The sequence below is a fragment of the Erinaceus europaeus genome, chromosome 11, assembly GCF_950295315.1.
Source record: "Erinaceus europaeus chromosome 11, mEriEur2.1, whole genome shotgun sequence".
Lineage (NCBI taxonomy): Eukaryota > Metazoa > Chordata > Mammalia > Eulipotyphla > Erinaceidae > Erinaceus > Erinaceus europaeus.
In genome coordinates, this window is record NC_080172.1 from 91,798,439 (window position 1) to 91,821,894 (window position 23,456).

At 35.4% G+C, this 23,456-nt stretch overlaps 1 protein-coding gene across 1 annotated transcript in view; it reads right to left on the reverse strand.

Moving 5' to 3' along the window:
• NEGR1 (neuronal growth regulator 1) overlaps positions 1-23,456 on the reverse strand; it is a 938,974-nt gene that overhangs the window by 527,872 nt on the left and 387,646 nt on the right. The gene's annotated exons all lie outside the window — the stretch shown is intronic.

The following is a 23,456-nucleotide window of genomic DNA, read 5'->3' on the forward strand; positions in this document are numbered from 1 at the left end:
AGATCAGATTCAGAGACTTGTATTACTTCAATATTCAATAACATGGTATGGAGAAAGTGGAGAGCAAAGGAGGAATAAAATAGGCAGAACTTTCTAGAGTTCAGAATTTGCCCGATTCCATGTCTTCCTTATTTTCCACATCAGTTTCCCAGTAGATCACACTAGAAATGCTATTTTATACATACCTAAGGAGCCTAGAGGTTCTTTAACAAATATATAAAGTTTAATCCCTTATATAACAATTTTATTTGAGGGCTTAAGGTATCTTGAATGGGTTTTTGTTTCTCATAATAAAGAAAAACATACACGATTTAATTAGGTTTTATAAGACGTTACATTTTGTTTCTTTTGTGTTAAGTATTATTTTTAAAAGCCAATATTTAACAATTAGTACACTTTACTAACACAGACTAGATACCTTCATTTTATATGATCTGAGTATAAACACACACACAAAAAAAACTGCAAGAGAGGCAGGCTGGGAGTATGGATCGACCTATCAATGCCCATGTTCAGCGGGGAAGCAATTACAGAAGCCAGACCTTCCACCTTCTGCATCCCACAATGACCTTGGGTCCATACTCCCAGAGGGATAAAGAATAGGAAAGTTATCAAGGGAGGGGATGGGATACGGAGTTCTGGTGATGGGAATTGTGTGGAGTTGTACCCCTCTTATCCTATGGTTTTGTCAGTGTTTCCTTTTTTTATAAATAAATAATAAGAAATAAAAATAAATAAAAAGAAAAAGAAAAAAGAAAGCTTACCCTTTGCTTACAAAAGCAAAAAACAAACAAACAAAAAACCAAGTGATTAGAAGAGGCAAGCAAAATGCTATTAGTAGTCTCTCTTGAATTAAAATACTATTCAAATATCTGTTTAAAATAGTATTTAATTGAATAACATTTTAAACACAAGAAGAACAGTAAAATACTTCCTAAGTAGACTATTAGAAATTATTAGTCTTGAATTATAATTGAATAGAATGTTTATTCCAGTTTCTTGGGGTGAATGACTCTGGGGCAGGGCAGAGGGGTGTTCAGGTCCTGGAACATGATGGTAGAGGAGGACATAGGTGAGACGAGAGTGTTATGTGGAAAACTGAGAAATGTTACACATGTACCAACTACTGTATTTTACTGTAGACTGTAAACCATCAATCTCTCCAATAAATAAAAAAAAAGAAAGAAATTATTAGACAATGGAATTTTGGCTTCAGAGACCATGTTAGAAATATCTTTGGCATGATGTTCCACAACATATCATAGTCATCCATTATAATGTCACGAAGAATAGGCTAATCAAATAATAATGAAAATCAGATATTTTCCTAAGCATTTAATTCTTTTAATATTTTAATATTAAAAATATAAAAGACCACAGATATTGTGAATAATGTAAGCTGTATTTTAAATAATGACACAAATAACAGCCTGAAATGTTTTGAACACTTTAATTAAATTGATGAGATATTGTTTCATCAAGAATTTCCCCTAATATTTTGATTTTTTTGAACATCAGAAACTGCCAGTAATGTCCACCAGAATTACTGGTGGTTTATAAATTCACCCTGAAAAGGGAGGTGTGCTTGCATGTATAGCCCTTGGCTAATTTTATTGCCACTAAATAATATTTATGAGATAAAATTTAGTATGCTTTAACTATTTAACTCGCTTAACTCGCTCTGCTACCACCTGATTCCAGCGCTTGTGGAGAGAAGCACAAGGATCTGCGTGAGAATCCCTGTTTGAGCCCCCGCTCCCCACCTGCAGGGGAGTCGCTTCACAGGCGGTGGTACAGGTCTGCAGGTGTCTTTGTCTTTCCCTCTCTGTTTTCCCCTCCTCTCTCCATTTCTCTCTGTCCTATCCAACAAGGATGACATCAATAACAACAACAATAATAACTACAACAATTAAAAAAAACAAGGGCAACAAAAGGGAAAATAAATTAATTAAATTAAAATAAAAAAAAACCAAAACTATACTCTTAAAAGTTATGGTTTCCACAGCTCTACCCCACTAGGGAAAGATAGAAGCTGACTGGAGGTAAGGATATACCTGCCAATGCCCATGTCTAGTGGAGAAGCCAGAATTCCCACATTCTGCACCCCAAAAATAATTTTGGTCCATACTCCCAGAGAGATAAAGAATGGGCAAGCTTCCAGTGGAGGGGATGAGACACAGAACTCTGGTGGTAGGAACTGTGTGGGATTGTACCCTAGTTCAAGATAACAATCTTCTGAATTTAAATAATAATTAAAATAACCAAAACATCATGGTTTGAAAAAGTCAAGAAAAGTCTACTTTAATTAGTAAATTAGGTGTGATCTGTTGATTAATGGCAATGATGAAGATTTGAAATAAATAGGTCCTACTAATAAAACAGAAGGTAAAATTCAATTATGTAAGTCAATTGTCAAAGTTCTGAGTAGACACTGAAACAAAATGATAAAATAGTTCCTATAAGATAACTAAATATATTATACTACAATTGTCTTAGCCGCAATTTAGTCACTGGGCATCTGCATTGCTTCCAAATTTGGGCTGTTTATAAATGGTGCTGCTATGAACATAGTAATTCATAGTTCTCTGTGGGTAGGTGTCTCCATTTTCCCTAGGTATATCTCCAGGAAACGAATCGCTGAGTCACAAGTATGTCCATTTCTAGTGTTGTGATGAGTCTCCAGACTAAGTGCTCCACAGATCAGAGACTCTTAAAGGGAGGAATCAACAGGCAGTTGAAAGGAGCTGAGAACCCAATGTCCTGTGGTAGAGGAAGAAGGCGAGTTTATGGAGGGTGTGATATGCTAATGCACATCACGGAGAAATGGGAAGCTGTGTGTCTGTGACAGCAACAGTTTTGTAAATCAACATTTCCATGATAAAGTGATCTAAAAGTATAAAATAAGAGCACAAACTAAAGTGTTACTAGCTCATTGAAAGCTATAGCTTATTTCTAAAATCTGCTTCTAGTTTTTCAACTTTCATTCCTATTCCTCCTCACCTTTCTCTAACATACATGTACATGAGGTCTCTCTTTTCTTCGATCTCTCCCCCCCTCCCCCTATTCTTCCATCTCTCCCCCACAGGACACACATCAGAAGGCAGCTATTTTTTTCTAATTTACTTCCACTTGGTCCTCGGGTTTTAGTGTAGAAATCAACTTAAATTTTTCTTTTTAATTTAAACACATCTTTTTTATATGTTTTATCATCTTTATTTGACAACTACATATAGAGAAGGAAGGGGACACAGAGAGGGAGACAGAGAGACACCTGCAGCCCTGCTTCACCACATGTAAAACTTTCCCCTTGCAAGTGGGGGCCGAAGGCTTGAACCAGAGTCCTTGCTCACCGTTAATGTGTGCTCAGCCAGGGGTGCCACCACCCAACTCCCATCAAATTTTCTTAAAAGTATTCTTTCAACTCTGAAATCCTAGTTATGTAATCCTACTTAGTCTTTTCAGTAATGTCTAATTTATTTATATGATACTAGGACTCTTGTGTAGATGAGAGGTAGGAACTCTTGTTGACTTTAGCCAAAAATTATTTACATCATGATATAATGCCTCAAAATCTTAGAGCAAATATATATATATATATATATATATCCAGGATGATCACTCCACAGTTTAAAATAAATCTTACTGGAAAATGTAGTGAACAAAAATGATTACCTTACCAAAATTCTGGAAAACAGACAGTTCATAAGGGAAATTAAGTTACTTACACATTTATTAAATGTGATAGATACTGAGCATGAGAATACATAGACAGTGCTATTTTCAGGTGGAAAAGGTTGGGGATTTTTCAGATAATATTCACACAGATATGGATTACAACATTATAAAACATACAGAATATATATTTAGGTAATAAATGAATATAGTTTCTCTGAAGAATAATAATTTTGATTTCCTTTTTCCCTTTCAATTAGTGCACCTGTGAAATACAGTAGTAATTTATTTATTTATTTTATGAGCCAGGGTATTTTTACTACATGTCAGCTACTTTTTCATTCTGATAGCAAGACAGAATTGAGAGTGATACACCACATTGCTAATGTTAGTCTTAGATTCCCCAAACTTGGACAGTTTTTATAAAGTATGTCATAAACTGAGGGTTCCAAATGCATAAGTACTGCAAAACTCAGCACTTGCTTTAATCATTTTTAGATAGAGGAATGCAGTACTGACAAAGATATGCTATAACAGGCTATAATTTTAAAAGACTGATTCTAATATAGGGAATTAAAGCAGTTTATGCATAATTATATTTAGGTGTTATGTAATTAACAGTGATGGGAACTTTGAATAGATTCTTCTCTTGATCTTGGTAAAGAGAAGATATTAATATAAAGAAATCACCAGTGATCAAAGAACAAAACATTATTTAAAATGCTGGCCATATTAAATTCATAGTTTATTTGCATATGAGCAACACTTTTTAGAATTAGAGGCAAAAATTAAATATAGCTGCTTTAAAATTTTTATTTCAAAATTTTGTATTGTACTGTATTAAATATTAGGTAATAATTTTACTTTCATTCTGTTCCAGTGTGTGAAATTATGCTGGCCTAGAGCTAGGCTGAAAAATCATAGACCTATGATTGTGACTGTTATCTGGCTCTGCAAGTGTCTTTTTATTCATTCAAATCTGTCTGCTCAAATTTGAGTTCATAACACACACGAGATGGTTTTTAATGAATATGCTAATATGAAGGGGTGAACGTTCAAAACACAGAAAAGGCAACATGTACCAAAAAATGCAATAAGCTAACAGTTTTTGTACGTGACTCATCTAGACAGGGCTGTAAAGTTCACCCTGAGGGCTCAAATATTTTGTTTGTAAGAATCTCAGCTTTCACATGAACATCTGGGGACAAGAGCAGTGAGAAGCAAGTCTAATAGGAGTTGACATCTATTTCATGAGTGGAACTGAGTAGAAGAGCTATATAGAAGTTCTCTGTTTTAGTCTTTCTATACCATGTGTCAAGATATCAAATATTCTACTATTTATCATCAATGTTTCAGTGAGTTGGGAGTAGGATGATTCTTGTAAAATGCCACTTAATCTTGGTTACAACTATAAGTGACATCTACACAGATGTAAAGGACCTAGTCACAAGAGTAGTCTTAAAAGTGAGTGACCTAGTACTTGGAAGGTGGTCTCTAAATCTTAAATTCCAATAGTTCCTTAGAATCAAAATTAATATAAAGTATTTCTGGTAAACGTTTTATGTAATGTACTATCAGAGCTATTCTGCCTTCTCATTGGAACTCTAATAGTACCAAAAGTTAAAATCAGAGTGACTGAATTTGGACCATTCTCTCATGTGATGTGTCAGTTGTTTTGGTTGCTTAATGTTCATTTTAAGCCCATAATGCATAGTAAGCAGCTCTGTGAGTTGCATACACCATAAAAAACTTGCACATTTGTTCTAAGTCATAAAACAGCATGTTTTACACTGGCAGGCTGAAGCATAACATGTTCAATATATTTGTATTAGACAAATAAGAACTTAGCAGACTTTAAAAATCTCAAAATCAATAATGAAGAAGTTAAATGACATCTTCTTTAAGTCAGTAGAAAATTTTTTGTCTTTTAAATGACATTTGATGATGTTTTTCACTATTTTGGACTTGCAGGATGTTCAGTCCATAAAAACTTCCTAATTCAGTATTCTTGCTATCTAAATACACTGGAAATAAAAATTACTGACGGAAATCATAGAAGATGTCATAAGATTTGGTTAAAAAATAGTATATTCCATTATTAACGTGTTTCTGAGTTAATCTTATGATAATTGTCTAATTAAATATTGTCTAAAAATTGCTTTGAAGAGGAGTGACATGGAGAAAGACAATGATATTCCTTTTTAAATAAGAATAAGTGGTAGGCTGTGATTTTCTGAGATAGTTTTGATAGATTCTATGGAATTAACTATTTGTCTTTTTAACTTTATAGCTTCCCAAGACAAAGTTATTCTAACAACTAAACTAGAATTTTGTTATAAAAATTAGTTCATACAAGCCACTTAATGGAATCTAGGACATGCAACAGTCAGAAGAAAGCATTAGGAGTAGAAGTGACATAGAGATCCTCTAAAACATTCTCTTTACCTCCAGTACAGTACAGCATTCATGATAATGTTTCCTGTTTTTTCTTCTTTGCCTCATATAAAAATATGAACAAAGCACCTTTCTCTATTTTCAGGTACAGAACATAAAGGATATCTGGTGTAAGCAATAGAAAATCCGAAGTATGTAACATTGCAGTAGAATTTAGCCCATTTTGATAAGCATAATATATGTTCAGTTAAAATTTTACCTACACAACTGTTGATAAAAGTAGTTTGTATGGTACCTGAAAAAAATACAATTTCTGAAATCCAAGCATCTATGTTTTTGACATCTAAGTGAAACTCAGACAACAATTATATTTTATATAAGGTTTTGAAAATACTATGGATAATACTACCACAAAGCTTATTCTTTTTTGTTCTCAAGTAGACATTTTTGTCTGTTTTAACTTCATTTCTCTTTTCCTTCTGAAAATATGTTAAAAGATAAGTTTAATCTGGGCTACACTCAGTCTTCAATGTCTCACACTCAAAGACAAAATGAATTGTAATTGGTTACTCAGATGCACTTTCCTCTGTTGGTGCTCACAGTATGAGATAGGCACGATAAAAGTTCAATAGGCTGTTTGTGGATTTTTGTGTTTGGTTTTGCTGCAAGATTGCATTTACTTACATGGTGCTTTTTAATGCAAGGTCAAGTGTATCTCCTTCCAAGGAATAACTACTTCATTAAACGATCTGTTTTTCAGAGTGAAAAATGTAGAAAGAGTGGTCCGGGAGGTGGCATAGTGAAAAAGCTTTTGACTCTCAAGCATGAGGCCCAGAGTTCAATCCCCAACAGCACATGTGTCAGAGTGATGCCTGTTTCTTTCTCTCTCCTCCTTTCTCATAAATAAATAAGTATTTAGAAAACTGTATAAAGAAATATATGGAGTACATAAATTACATGACAGCTTTAAATTAATTATTCCTATGAAAAATAACTTAAAATTTTGTAAAGAAATCTTACTGTAGCATGGGTTAGTAAATAGATTTTGGAGTAGGAACATAATGATTAGTCCCTGATGTATATTAATACATATTGATATTTTATTTCTTTTGCTAAAAATAAAAAGATTAAAGTGATTTGACAATGCAGCTATATAGATCTATCAAATGATTAAAATAATGTATATAAAACCACTGTGAACACTCAGAATAAATTTATAGTTTTCTCTTCAATCTTTCCATGTTCCTCCTCCATCAATGGAAAAATATAAGTAGAGTATGATGGTTAATTCTAACATTGAGTCAAACTGTAGTGGGTGTTACTGTAATAGTTCATATTCATCATTGCTATGGTTGAAACTATGCATTTAGCTGTGGTTGAATAGTTCAAATCAAAACAAAATCTCATCTGTATGACAGAAACTCTGTTGTGTTGGGCTTTGAACATAATCCAAAACACTCAAGACAGTAGCAAAATTAGGCAATTGGAAAAAATCAGAGCAAGAAAGGCATTTTTCATGCTTATTTGCTTCAAAGGATGCTCTGATTTTGTTAATTGCCTCAAAGAGTGCTTCGATTTGCTATTTTCTACAAACAGTATTCTAATCTAGTTTATCCTCTGAGTTGCAGCTGTGTTCAAGTATCCTAATAGATTTGGTGCATGCTGAACTATTCTTCTGCAATTAATTCACTTGGGTCTTCACGTGAATTGATTTACACCTATTTAGAACTAAATTGGAAGCCATTCCACTATTGCTATGAAGTCATTAAAACAGCTTTTCGGTGACATTAATTTGCACTTAGGCAGTACCTTTCATGTAAGGATCTCAAAGTACTCTATGAAAGTACATCATTTAATGGTGGAAAGCAGAAGAACTGAATACTGTATTCAGTAATTATGTGCAAGTTAGGAAATAAAATAAAATTTACTCTTATGTTTAGGTGTAAATGGTTATAGTGTTTATCATCTTTATGATCAACAACCATCAATTTTACATTTTTCTCTCTGTTTAAATAGGCTTATGGATCTCAGTCTTTTTGCCTTACCTTTGGTGATCTTTCCTATGCTTATAACACCATTGTTTGACCTGGTTTTCCTACCTTATGGTGAATAATCATGTTCCACCATTTAAGAATAAACATATTGGTAGCTTATAATCATCTTTTGCAGAAAAAAAATAGACTTAAATGTGGATTTATTTTCAGTAAAACGGATTTAAGTTATTGACCTGCTTCTTGTGAGTGTTGGCTTTTCTTTAACTTAGTAGTGGTTGAGGTCAGGAGATAATTTGCTTTGTATAGACCACAATTTACCATGTGCGAGTACCCAGGCATCAGGTGGAAACACCATGCACAGCACAAACTGAGGTATCTTTTTCTGTTTCTCCAACTCAACGTCCATTTTGTTTCTATCTTTAAAAAATTTAAGGGAAAAAAAATATACAGGTCTGCTAAGAGTAGAGGAAGCACACAAGAACAGAATCCTAGATTTCCAGGGGGGAGGGGGGAGAGAAAGGAAAGGGATAGCTAAAGATAGCCAATATTAGTAAACATGTTTCATTCAGTACCAAATATAATTTAATGTCTGTAGATAACGACTGCCAAGGAAACTTCAGTTTCCACAGCACTGTGTTTTTTGTTCTTTTCTACATAATATATGCTTTTATGAACAAAATATGAAAAAATTGATATTCCTTAAAGTTGCAGTCTAGTAAATGTTATTTTATAATGAGTTTAAAGAAAAGTAAATCCTACACTCTATTCGTAATTCTCATCTCTTTCATTTATTTTGATTGTTCTGGAAAGTAGGTTTATGATTAATAAAAAAAACTTTTTCAACCTATAACGTGATTACAGAACAAGGCTGCTTCTCTCTATGAATTCAGAATCCTAATTGTTCATAATTTTTGGAATTTAACCAATTCACGCTGTCAGTAACAGTGGTGACAGTTGATAATGTCAATGATTTCAAGCAGGCTACTTCAGAGTAGCATATAATATTCATCTGAAATAGAAATAGCATAGTTCAGTCTGAGTATTAGAATTTCGTGAGCAGGGGAGTCGGGCTGTAGCGCAGCAGGTTAAGCGCAGGTGGCGCTAAGCTCAAGGACCGGCATCAGGATCCTGGTTGGAGGCCCCGGCTCCCCACCTGCAGGCAGGTCCCTTCACAGGCTGTGAAGCAGGTCTGCAGGTGTCTGTCTTTCTCGCCCCCTCTCTGTCTTCCCCTCCTCTCTCTATTTCTCTCCGTCCTATCCAACAACAACGACATCAATAATAACTACAACAATAAAACAACAAGGGCAACAAAAGGGAATAAATAAAAAAAAAAGAATTTTGTGAGCAGATTTAGGCTGGATTTTAGGCCCTTTATTGTTCTTTCATGCAGCTAAGTTTTAAAGTGAGCAATCTGAATAGTTTTATGTTGCAGTTCTTATTTAGATATTAAAAACATGGGAGCATCTGTACTGGGAAGGAAAAGGAAAATGCATAGCAACAAGTATAGAGAAGATACATTTCTAAAATGTGCAAATTTGGTGAGTGGTGAGGAGGTTCCAGGAAGATGGCATACTGAGAAGCTGCTAGCAGCGTGTGCTCTGATCACATCTTCTGGAAACAGTAGGATTTTCTGCCTTTAGCAGGCCAGTCAATAAGGGGTCCTAGTGGTGACACCAAAGAGGTGACTATAATTTAATTTGGGTTAAGAATTAGAGTAAAGGTGGCACGGACTAGCGGGCGGGCTGCTCCAGACTTCCCAGGCGGCGGCGGGCAAGGCGGGTGCGCCGGGCATTGTCCTCCGCCCGGGAAGGCGGCTCCTCCGCCGGTTGCAGAGCACTGCTGGGCGGCCGGCAGAGGACCCGGAGGGAGCACTATAGCTTGGGGGCTTTCTCTTGGGAGTCTCCAGGGACCACCACGACCCTGAGGGCAGATCCAAAGACTTCTTAAGTATAGCTCTCATTGGATCAAAGGACTTGGAGCTAGTTTTCATTTTTGAGAAATCCTTTAAAAAAGTCTGGAGGGGGGGGTTTCCCGGAAGATGGCGGACTAAGAAGCTGCTAGCCGCTGAGCTCCGAACACATCTCCTGGAAACAGTAGGATTTTCTGCCTTTAGCAGGCCAGCCAATAAGGGGTCATAGCGGTGACAAGGAGGTGACTATAACTTAATTTGGGTTAAGAATTAGAGTAGGGGAAAAAAATCCATGAGCATGGGATATCTTTCCATTTCTTGGTATCAGTTTCTATTTCCTTGAGTAGCGACTCATAGTTTTCAGCATACAAGTCTTTCACTTCTTTGGTCAACTTTATTCCTAGGTATTTGATTGATTTTGCTGAAACAGTAAATGGGAGTGATTTCTGGATGTCTTCTTCTTCAGATTTAGTGCTTGCATAAAGAAACTGATTTTTGTACATTGATTTTTGTACATCGATTTTGTAGCCAAGTGGGTTGCCTCCCAGTTCCTTGATTCTTAAAAAGACTTTTAGAGCCAATTTGGGTTGACAGCAAAATTGAGTGGAAGCTACAGACATTCTCTATCCACTTGATATAGTCTCCCCATCATCAAAATTTTCTATGAAAATGGGAAACTTATTACAAATTATGTAGCTAATGTGATGATAACATTAACTATTGATTGTCTTTTTGAACCCTAAGACAGCAGGAACCTCACATCTCCACTATAGAGCCCCTGCTTCCCCCAGTCCTGGAACCCTTGGATAGGGCCCACTTTCCCGTATGCATCTCCCAATCCAAACCAAATAATATTGCATCCACCGATCACAACCTAACCAATGCAATGATTGCCACCTCAACATGCTTCACCTCAGACTGTGTCCAGAGACTTCACGTGTGGAATGACAACCCTTCAGCTCCATTACTCGGGTGAGACCTTTCCTTTTATAGTACACTCTAATTTTATCTCAGGTAGTTCACTTTCTAACAAAGTCCCATAACCTAGATATACACCAGTTTCTGTGAGAGAGTGTTGTTTTCGCCGGGCTAGGTTGTTTTTGCCGGGCTGGCTTCACAAGTGGGTAACAGACGACCAGGGACTCATGGTTGAGCTGTAGGCAGTATCTCTTTATTCATGCAGGACGCAGCGCAATCTAAGCCGAGCTGAGCTAAACTAAAGGTATAGTACTGTAAAACTCACAATGCTGTCTTTATATATACTTGCCAAGTAAGGTGGAAACAGGATGTGACATAGAGAGGGTGGAGAGAAAAGTGACTGGTGAAAATCAGAGTGTGACAAAGAGGGGGCAGATTAGGCGAGAATCCTATCACTGAACCACAAATGCCCTGGAGGCAGGGTGGAACTTGTTAACAGTGGTTATGTAAATAGAATGAAGTGGTTATGTAAATAGAATAGTGTTAAGCAGGGGCGATTTAAACCAAATGAAACAGAAGGGGTCTCATGCATACCAACAAGAGAGAGCTTATGTTCACACGTATCCATAAACTACTGCAAAATATATACCTGAAAGCAGAAGTACACTAGAGTTTGCAGTGAGTACCTCCCTAACACTTCCTCTCCACTATTCCAAGCTTGGGATCCATGATTGCTCAACAAATTGTTTGGCTTCGTATGTTAACTCTCTTTTCAATCAACAGGTTCCAGATGCCACCAGGATGCTGGCCAGGCTTCCCTGGATTGAAGACCCCACCAATATGTCCTGGAGTTCAGCTTCCCCAGAGACACACCTTACTAGGGAAAGAGAGAGGCAGACTGGGAGTATGGATCGACCAGTCAACGCCCATGTTCAGCGGGGAAGCAATTACAGAAGCCAGACCTTCTACCTTCTGCAACCCTCGACAACCCTGGGTCCATGCTCCTAGAGGGCTAGAGAATGGGAAAGCTATCATGGGAGGGGGTTGGTTATGGAGATTGGGTGGTGGGAATTGTGTGGAGTTGGACCCCTCCTACCTTATGTTTTTGTTCATTAATCCTTTCTTAAATAAAAAATTTAAAAAAAAATTGGTGAGTGGTAAGACATACTTCTTTTTTCTTCATGTGGAAAAGAAGCTAAAGATCAAAGTGAAAATAAAAGGTGTCACATCTCACTCCCCCTGCCCCAACGATATAAGAAGACTAATTCAGTTGGAAACTAGCAGTTCAGTGTACAAGGGGAAAAAAAACAAACTAAAGAATAAAAGGTATCAAATAACCCATAGATGAGTGGTACAGAACAGAAATTTGTTCCAAATTCAACCCACCGTGCCAATAAGAGACATGAAAAGCATTCAGTTCAGTGTGTCCTGGGTTTTCTAATTAAGGTATTAGCGTTGCTTTTAAGAAGACAAGCAGATTCAACCTCACATATTTAAGTTTAAAATTTAGGTTCAATCTCCACCCCACACTCAACATTTCTGTCAGGTTTATCACTGGAGCTTGGTGACTGCAGAACAAATCCATCAATCTGAGTGGTAATCTTTTTTGTTTTATTTTATTTATTTCTTTTCTGAAAGAGACAGTGATAAAGAAAGGGAGATTAGACAGAGAGGAATAGAGGAAAGACACCTTCAGACTGCCCTACTACTAATGAAGCTTTGCTCTCAATCCCTTCCAGTGAAGATCTTTGGCTTGAACCCAGGTTCTCAAACATGGCACTGTCTGCACTCTGCTAAGCGAACCAATGCTAGTCTCAAATTCTAGGATTTCTTACTGGGGAGATACATAAAATTTCAAATTTTAACACATAGCTGTCAAAATGGAAAATTCTGAGGATATGTTTTTACCTTTATATGCAGAGAAGCTCATAATCTTTTATTTATAATTGGTATCTTTTTAAACTACTGACTGTTTATATTTCAAAGAAATATATCTCTGTTTTTTGAAGAGTATTTTGTACCTTTTCAAATATTTCATTTATATTATTTTTATGTGGCTTTCTTCTTTTTATTGATTTAATAATGACTGAAAAGATAGTAAGACAAGAGGGGTACAAATCTATGCCATTCCCACCACCAGAGTTCTGTATCCCATCCCTTCCATAGGAAGCTTTTCTATTCTTTTTTCCCTCTGGAAGTATGGGCCCAGGATCATTATGGGGTGCAGAAGGTGTGAAGACTGGTTTCCATAATTGTGTCTCTATTTTATTTTATTATTTTATTTTGCCTCCAGAGTTCTGGCTAGGGCTCGGTACCTGCACTATGAATCCACTGCCTGTAGGCCATTTTGTTCCATTTTGTTCCCCTTGTTATTGTATGTCATTGGATAGGACAGAGAGGAATTGAGAGAAGACAGAGAGGGGAGAGAAAGACTCGCAGACCTTCTTCATCCCATGTGAAGTGACGCCCCCACAGGTGGGGAGCTGGGACCTTGAACCAGAATCCTTACACTGGTCCTTGTACTTTACACCATTTGCGCTTAACCTGCTGCACTACTGCCCGGCCTCCCTGTTTTATTGTTAGTGAGGAAGAGATATAAAGGGAAAGACCAGAATACTGCTCAGCTCTGGTTTATGGTGAAAAGACATTTTGAAATTATGAAAGACATTTTGCATAACCATTATGCTGTTTCCCCAGCCCCAGAGCACATTTTGTATTATCTGTTAATGAATTTTGTAACTTTCTTCCATTTAAAAGCATATTTCTAGCAAAAAAACATTACTATGCACTTGATTACTCAAATGCATCCTTTCAGAAAATATGTAATGCAGTGATGTAGTGTTAGCAGAACAAAGATTCCTTGTTGATTTTTTTTTCTTCCAATTTTTGTTCTCTGTTCAAGTTTAAGACAACCTTTGGTTCTAGAAATTTTTATTTTTGTAAACCTTATTTCCAAGCTTCTTTGAAATGAGCTCCAAGCACTTTGGAACAAAAAGAAAACCTTATGGTTGCAATAAGGTTTTCAAAGTATTCTTTTACCCTCTGGTAAAATATTGTTTTGCAGCTTACTTCTAAGATAACCTACTGCCTTCAATTCTGGCTGTATGCATAAATGCTTTTCTTCTTCTTTCCCATAAATGCTTCACCTCAAAAGAAGGTTAAGAGTTACAGTCAAAGGCTCTATAATATGACTGCTAGCATCTTCTTTAGACATCACAATCTCTTATTTAAATAAAGAATAAATTGTGTGATAGACTAATACTTAATTATTAATGTTGACACATGTTTATATTTCCAACCAGATATTACATTTTTGAAGTTTCAGAAGACAGATAGTATATCCAAAAAGCATAACAAAGGCAAATATTCAGAATAGTAAAAGATGATTTGTATTTTTCTACACAGTAAATTTATTTTAAGTACTTTCATTAATATTTCATCCGTACTTTTTACCTATAAAATATACTCAAGACCACTGTGCTCCATTTTAATTGTTCCAATGAATGCATTAATAAATTGGTTTGACCTCCAGTAGAAAAGAATCTTCAGAGTCCTCAGAACATCAAAAATGAATCTGTACTATGATCAGGAAATTCTTTTCCTAGGGGTTTATCTTAGGAAAACAAAACACCCATGCAAAGAAGTTCATGTATACCTATGTTCATGGGAGCATTATTTTCTCTCTGTGTCTCTCTTTTAACTAGTGACTTGATAAAGGTTTGCAAGATTCTAAGATTACAGGGACATAGTTAAACACCAAGCCTATCATCAAAGTTCTGTATTCACTCAAAAAAAAATTATTCTCACAAAGTCTTAATTTGGTTGACTATTTATTTATTTTTGCAATTTCATGCATTTCAATTCTATATATTTCACATAGGAACAAAACCATCAGCTGTCTCACCTCCTTCTTTACTTCACTAAGCATACTTATCTCCAGTAATATCCATTTTTTCCTGAATATCCTCTTTTTTTTTTTTTTTTTTACTTTCAGTGCCATATTCCAATGAATATATGCTCCATAAATTATTTATCCAGTCACCTGTTAGTGGGAATTTATCCTGCTTTCATTTGTTGACTATTATGGATAATACAGTTATGAACAAGGGGGCCCATATGTTGCTTCAAATTAGTGTACATGCCTTTTGGATATATGCAGAGAAGTGATACTGATGGGTTACCAGGTATTTGCATTTACATTTGTTTGAGGACTTTGGATCCTGCTTTCTTGTAGGGATTGGGGCAGTTTGCATTCCCATGAACAGTGTAACAGGGTGCCTATTTCTCCACATACTTCCCAACATTGTAATTTCTTGATTCATTGGTGTTAGTCATTCTCACCGGTGGAGGTGGAATATGAATTTTGTTTTAATTTGTATTTATTTATTTATTTATTTATTTATGAGAAAGTTTGGAGGAGAGAAAAAGAACCAGACATCACTCTGGTACATGTGCTGCTGGGGATTGAACTCGGGACCTCATGCTTGAGAATTCGATGCTTTACCACTGTGTCACCTCCAGACCACAATTTGTATTTTCCTAATGATAAGTGAAATGGACAAATTTTCCTATGTTTATGGGTCAACGTATTTTTAGAAAACCATACTCAGATATTCTGCACACTTTCGTTATTGGGTTGTTTGTTGTTGTTGCTGCTGCTGTATTTTGGTTATCATAAGGTGAAACTTGGACTGGGTGTGGTGTATTGCACCATATCAAAGGTCTGTAGGGGAGGACAGGAAAGGACAGGATGAAGGAACACTGGAATCCGGTTGCCTGGACAACAACCAAGGGAATATGACAGACTGTGTCTGCATGTTGCAAACTATACTGGAAAACATTAACCCTCAAATAAAATAAATAAAAATGTCATTGGGATTTTAATAGGGATTAAGCTGAATTTATAGAGTGATTTTTTGTAGGATGACCATTTTAATGAAATTTATTACTCTAATCCATGAACAAGTGATGCTTTTTCATTTCTTTGTTTCCCCTTTTATTTCTGTTTGTGATAATCTAAGCCTGGAAGAAACCTAGATGCTTAATGACAGGTGATTTGTTAAGAAAATTGTGGCATATATAAAAAAATAGAAAACCATTACTTGTAATAAATGATGAAATATTCTCCTTTGCCACATCTTAGATGGAGCTTAAAATAATCTTATAAAGTGAGTCAAGCCAGAAGGAGAATCATACATACAACATGATGTTTTATAACTGGAACTTAAGTCATAAGGATAACAACAACAACAAAAGACAACACAGGGTGAAAATTGAACTGAACTGGTATGGTTCATTATAGCAAAGCCAAAAAGACTATAGATAGGAGGATGTGTTTTGAGAAGATGTTGGGGACTCAGTGCAATATGATGGAGACAGACTTAAATTGGTGGTGGGAGTGGTGTGCCAACACCTATTATGGTGAGATTATATTAATTATATTAATGTGAGAACTGTCTTGTAAATCATTATCTTCTAAATAAAGTAATAAAAAGTATAATACTTCCTGTCATGCAGCATATTTTAAACTTCAAAGAACTCCTCTGCTAAAAATCATATAAATAGCTGGGAAGATAGCAATAATGGTTATGCAGAAAAACTCTCATATCTGAGATATAAGGTCCTTGGTTTGTTGGTCCCCAGCACCAACATAAGCCAGAGATGAAGAGTGTTCAGTAAAAATAAATAAATGACATGATTTACAGATACGCAAATGTTTTATGTGAGGTTTATGTTTGAGACAATAAGGGTCTGATATAAGAAAAACTGAAGATGATTAGATAAGAACACTACTTCAGCACAAATCGAACTTTTAATAAAAATAGCATTGTCTGGGGAGTCGGGCAGTAGCGCAGCGGGTTAAGCGCACGTGACGCAAAGTGCAAGGTCCAGAGCAAGGTCCCGGTTCAAGCCCCCAGCTCCCCACCTGCCAGGGAGTCGCTTCACAGGCGGTGAAGCAGGTCTGCAGGTGTCTGTCTTTCTCTCCTCCTCTCTGTCTTCCCCTCCTCTCTCCATTTCTCTCTGTCCTATCCAACAACGATGACATCAACAACAATAATAACTACAACAACAATAAAAAAACAAGGGCAACAAAAAGGAAAATAAATAAATAAATATATTTTAAAAATAGTATTGTCTTATCCTTAAATGCTGATGACATAACCAAGCCATCTGTGGCTTGCATGTCTATTCCCAAAAAAGTTTCAATCAAGTAAAATCTATTGTGACTGTTAATTGTTTGACAAAGTTTGCCTCAATTAGGTCTTTGCTTAGTACATTTACAATTTTCCAAGTTGTTTTTGTGTATGGTTTATTTGTTTGTTTGTTTTGGTGCTACTAGGGATTGAACCCATGTAAAACATGGGTTTAATCACTGAACTATATTCCTAACCTTTATGTATATGAATATAAATATGTAAATATATAGAAAACTTAAATGTATAATTATAAAGAAGCTGTCTTAAACAAGAATTTTGTAAGATGCGTGTGTTTGCTCAGCTTATTTTTATTTGATCATCAACCACTGAATTTGAAAGGACAAAGTATTATTATAAAAATGCATGTGGGATAACCTAGGAGGTAGCACAGTGGATAAACCATTGAACTCTCATGCATGAAGTCCTGAGTTTGATTCCTGCATAGTATTTGCAGAGTGAGATTCCGGTTCTCTCTCTCTCTCTCCCCTCTCTCTCATGAAGTCCTGAGTTTGATTCCCGCATAGTATTTGCAGAGTGAGATTCTGGTCCCCCCCCCTCTCTCTCTCCTCTCTCTCTCTCTCTCTCTCTCTCTCTCTCTCCTCTCTCTGTATCTCTCTCTCTCTCTCACACACACACACACACACACACACAAACCTTTAAAAATTATATGCAGAAAAGAAGACTGGTATGAATGTTCTTTGAATTTCTTATTATCACCTTTCATCTGTTTGTTCCAATAATGTGGCAGGCTACAAGTTAGTTCCCAACTGAATTATTTAAGTACTAATATATTCATTTCAGAATTCTTTCTCCTTCACCCAATGGCTTTCTGCTTGTAGTTTTAGAAACTGCATGTAATCTTGCTATTTCAGCTATATTTGCTCACTGTAGTGTGCAGTCAGTTCTTAGCATAAACTTGATAAACTTGTTGACCTCTGCAATCTACATTTCAGAGAAATATATTTCAGCTGCAGATGTTTCCAAAGGTTGAAGATCTGTGAAAAAAATTAATCTGTAACTGACAGATGTTTTCATATTAACACATGGGAATATTCTTTGCAAAATGTAGTCTTTCTGTGGAATTCAAGAATGCTCTTATCTCACTTTTCTAGTCTATTACATACAACAGCATTGCACCAAGATGGACTGTCATCAAAATAAACAGATACAATCCTTGCTTTATAGTTAGGAGATACAGTTTAAATCTGGTAGTTTTGTATTTATATATTTTTCCATTTTATTTACCTAGTTGTACTCAGAATAACTGCTGATAAAATTTCCCTAAATCCTGTGGAAGGCACAGTAGATTGCCTACTGCAAAAACTTAAGAATCAGTATAAACCTTGGCAGGAGATTTCATCCTGTTTGGGCATTTTATAGCATGTTAGGGAATAATTTTCCCCTAAGGAAGTTATTATTAATGGGAACTGCCCACATACTTTGAGGGAAGAATGGACTTCCTCAATTACAAGACCTTTCAAGAGAGTTAACAGATAATTTATTATTTCATCTAGGGAAGAGAATGTTTCCCATAAGAACACTGAATCTTTCATAGCTGACTTTCTTGAAAACACATTGTGTAAAAATTTTAGTTCCTTAAAAATTAAATAAACACCGTGAAATTTAGTAATACTTAAAAGGAGCCTATCTTTAGTGTCTGTGTTTCATCACCCTCCTGTACTTGTGATAGTAGGTTATCAGCTCCACATATTTTTTTTTTTTCCTTCAAAAAGGTATACAAAATCATGTTAAAATCTCTCCAAGGGTTGTGTTTCAGTGGTTCTCAATTTTGATTTGGAGATGGTTACTTGAGTGGTTGTTCTACTATTTACTACCTAATTCATTTGGGATAATATCCTCTGTCTTCTGAAGAACTCTTACTTAAGGGCTTGGTGGTAGCACACCAGATTGAGGGCACACATTACAGTGATCATAGACCTGGGTTCAATCCCACAGTTCCCCACTGTAGGGAGGATCTTTCTAAGCAATAAAGCAGTGTGCAGGTGTATCTCCCCCTATTTCTCCCTTCCCTCACTATCCAAAATAAGGAAAATAAACAAAATATTAAAAGAGAACTCTTTCTTCATCTGAGAGCCATAATACCACTATTTTGATAGTGAAGACTGAAGATATATAAAACACCTACACAGATGTTTGAATAGACATTTTGTAACTATTTGTTCAATGCCACAGTATTCACTGCTAACTAAATTCAATATATGTTAATTCAAAAAGTAAACTTTCAATTTCAATGATTTGCCTCAGACTTCAATGCCTGATTTACTATATTAATAACTATATATAGTGCTACTGCTTACTATGCTATATTGTTGGAAATTTTGAAAAATTTTTTATAATAAGAGAAAAGTCAGAGTTGATTAAGTTGTATAACATCAAACCAGCTCAGAAACTTGAAAGTTGATAAACTCCCTAGAAGAGATTATTATATAATTTACATATCGCACTAAAATGTTTTCAGTAAAACAATTTAAAATCTATAGTTGGCAGTGAATTAACTCAATATTTTCTGTTAATGATAGAAAATGTCTCATATCTAAGTAAGATAATTTTTTCTTAAAAATAGTTATCAAAATCTTTATTATATGCACAATATATATTTGAATATATTATTATGTATTTTTATATCTTTCACCCTGACTTTATGTTTGACTCAAATAAAAAATGTCAGATGACTCAATTTCTCCATTCTCTCCTTAGTCTACATATTTTCTAATAAAAACTTTAATTGGTTATTATTTCCTCCAGATTGAGTAGCTTATATCTTGCTTTTCATAGTATTTATTTTTCTTCCACTGCAAGAGTGATACTTGTTTTAGGAAAGGGTTAAGACAAAATTTCAAAGCATATCCATTGTTCTATTAAGTTATATAATATCCAGTGCAATTCAACAACATTCACATGTATAGACTTAGACAAAATCTATCTGTATTCCATCATGGTCAATGTAAATCATTGTCTTATATGTGTAGTGTAAATCAAATATGATTGAATTAGTTTATAGAAATTATTACTTTTTATTTAAACTCATTGTATATTTGTTAATTCTAAGAAAAATCTGAGCACATGTCTTATTCACCAAATACTAATTAATGAATTTTTTTCAGTTTATTGACATCTGTTGCTTGCATATATATTTTTATTACTTTCTTTATTGGGGAATTGCTATTTTATAGTCAGCAGTAAAATAAAATACAGTAGTTTGTACATGTGTTACATTTCTCAGTTTTCCACAGAACAATTGAAATCCCACTATGTCCTCCTCTGTCTTCCAGGACCTGAACCCTTCCCCCACCCCAGAGTCTTTTACTTTAGTGCAAGACACCAACTCCAGTCCAAATTCTGCTTTGTGTTTTCCATCTCTTCTTATTTTTCAACTTCTGTCTATGAGTGAGATCATCCCATATTCTCCTTTATCTTTCTGGCTGATCTCACTTAACATGATTCCTTCAAGCTCAATCCAAGATGAGTTGAAAAAGGTGAATTCATCACTTTTAACAGCTGAGTAGTATTCCATTCTGTATATATATCACACTCATCTGCTGTTGGACACCAGGGTTGTTTCCAGGTTTTGGCAATTAAAAATTGTGCAGATATGAACATATGTATACAGAGATTTTTTTGGATGGGTGATTTTGGTTCATTAGGAAATGTGCCCAGGAAAGGAATTGCAGGGTCATAGGGTAGGTACACTTCTAGCCTTCTGAGAGTTCTCCAGACTGCTCTTCACAGGGGTTGGACCAACTGACATTCCCACCAGCAGTACAGGGAGGTTTCTTTGTTCCCATAACCTTTCCAGCATTTGTTGCTGCTACCCTTTCTGATGCATGACATTATCACAGAAGTAAAGTGGTATCTTGTTGTTGTCTGATTTATAGAAAGTATTTTCTTTTTTAAATTTTTTTAGTATTTATTTATTTATTTATTTTCCCTTTTGTTGCCCTTGTTTTATTGTTGTAGTTATTGTTGTTGTTGTTGTTGTTATTGATGTTGTTGTTGTTGGATAGGGCACAGAGAAATAGAGAGAGATGGAGAAGATAGAGGGGAGAGAGAAAGAGAGACACCTGCAGACCTGCTTCACCACTTGTGAAGTGACGCCCCTGCAGGTGGGGAGCCGGGAGCTCGAACCAGGATCCTTATGCTAGTCCTTGCACTTTGCGCCACATGCACTTAACCCACTGCACTACCGCCTGACTCCCAGGAATAATTTTCTAACTGATAATTTGATATGTCAGTAAAAAACCCATATCAAAAAATGGTAAATTTGAAAATTGAGTAATGATTAAAATGGTATCTAGATTAAACTCAAATTTTCTATCTCCTTTCTTATAAAAGGATTATTCTATATTTATGCTATACAAACCCCTCCATTTGGCATGCAGATAACTGAGAAATGTATAGTGTAACTAGCACCTCATAAAGCCAAGTACATAAAAAAGTGGCATTTGTTTGAAATCTGCTTAATGATTGTTTTAAATGAAACTATTAGTTCCATTATCCATAAATATATCTAGTGAGTATCTAGTGAATATTTGCCTGCTTATTTAAATGCACATGGAAAAAGGATGTTTGTACTCAATTTTATTTCAACTTGTAAACAAATATATAGACACATATATGTGTGTGCATCTATATGCATATATATGTAATCAAACAATGTTACAGGCTCTGAAACAATTTACTAAGAATCTTATTTTATAAGCTAAGTAAAACTCACTGTCAATATTTCTTGTTCATAAATCTCAGAATAATTGATTCCTTCCACCTTGGCCAAAAAGCAGTTAAGCTGTAGAAGAGTAATAACACCAAAGATATTGGAAAGTCTAGTCTAACAGTTCCCCACCTGGGTGTTTCCAAGGATGCCACATAATAATGAGCACAGTAAACAATTAGCATCATCTAAGAAATAGCACTCAAATAGTCTGTGGCATCTGTTTGTCCCTGGCTCTAAAACTAATAAGAGCTAGGCCTCTCCAAGGTACCTTCCTTTCAGTTTCAAGTCTAATTACAGTTCCTGCATTTCAAACTGGTGAGATACTTATAACTAGGGAGAACACTCAAATTATTTTATAGTAGAACAAATTAAGAAACCCTGCATAAGTGGGCAAAATGCCAGATTGCAATTTTCCCAAATGACCTGACTTACATAGCATTGTTTCTAGCAGTATTTTTACTCAGATTGTTTTAAGGAACATTTGCACATTAACCCTTGTTTTAATTTTCTGTAATAAAATATAAAATTAGTTATGCAACTATAATTGAGAGAATCTGGTTGAATGAAAAAAAAGCACATGATTTTTACACATAAATGAGTGAATATGCAATGAAATCTCCAGATTTCCCATAAAACATCATAAGTCATATTGAATATGGGTTTTAATACACACAGAAACACGAGAACAAGACAATACTCAGTAGTATATAAAAATATCCTTACTTGATTACACACATTGATATTATTATATTTTATCAAAATAGCAGTTAAAATTTTGGATGCTTTTTTCTAATCTATTTATTTAACTTTATATATTTATTTGGTAGAACAGAGAGAAATTTAGAGGGAAGATGGATAGAGAGAGAGAGAGGGAGAGAGACAGAGAGACACCTGCATCACTGCTTCACCACTCATGAAGCTTTCCCCATAGGTACTGGGGGCACACAATACAATGCACAAAGCCTGTGTCTTTGTGCATTGTATTGTGTGCACTTAACTAGGTGCGCCACTGCCCAGATCCTAAAATTTTGCATGCTTTTTAAAGTTTATTTGCAAACTTTGATAACAAAACAGGTCTTGGGGTCAGGTGGTGGCTCACCTGGTTGAGTGCATATGTTACAGTGTGCCAGGACCCGAGTTTAAGCCCTCAATCCCCACATGCAGGAGGGAAGCTTTGAGGGTAGTGAAGTAGGGCTGCAGGTGTCTCTCTTTCCCTCTCCCTCTCCCCTACCCTCTCGATTTCTAGTTGTTTCTGACTAACAGATAAAACTAATAAAAAGATTTTTTAAAACATGTCTTTACATTAGGCACAAAAATGTTGTCAAACGTTTTCACAAAACAATCTTTTTAATATAAAAGGAGTAAGTTGTAGAAATGTTTTTAATGAAGTCAGAAGATTTACTTAAAGAGATTTTTCCTTAAAACGCTAATTAAGTCTTGCAGTGAAGTTTCTATATCAAAAGACGACAGCTTTTTCACTTATGTGCTTCTGGGACAAGACTATCAACCATTAATAGTTTTTATGACAAGCTTGAACTCCAATGTTTGCAAGCTTTCAAAGGAGTTTCTAATTATACACAAAGGAAGAAAAGGTGTTGAAATCTGTAACAAAAGGGTTTAGGCTAGTCCAAGGAAGTTCC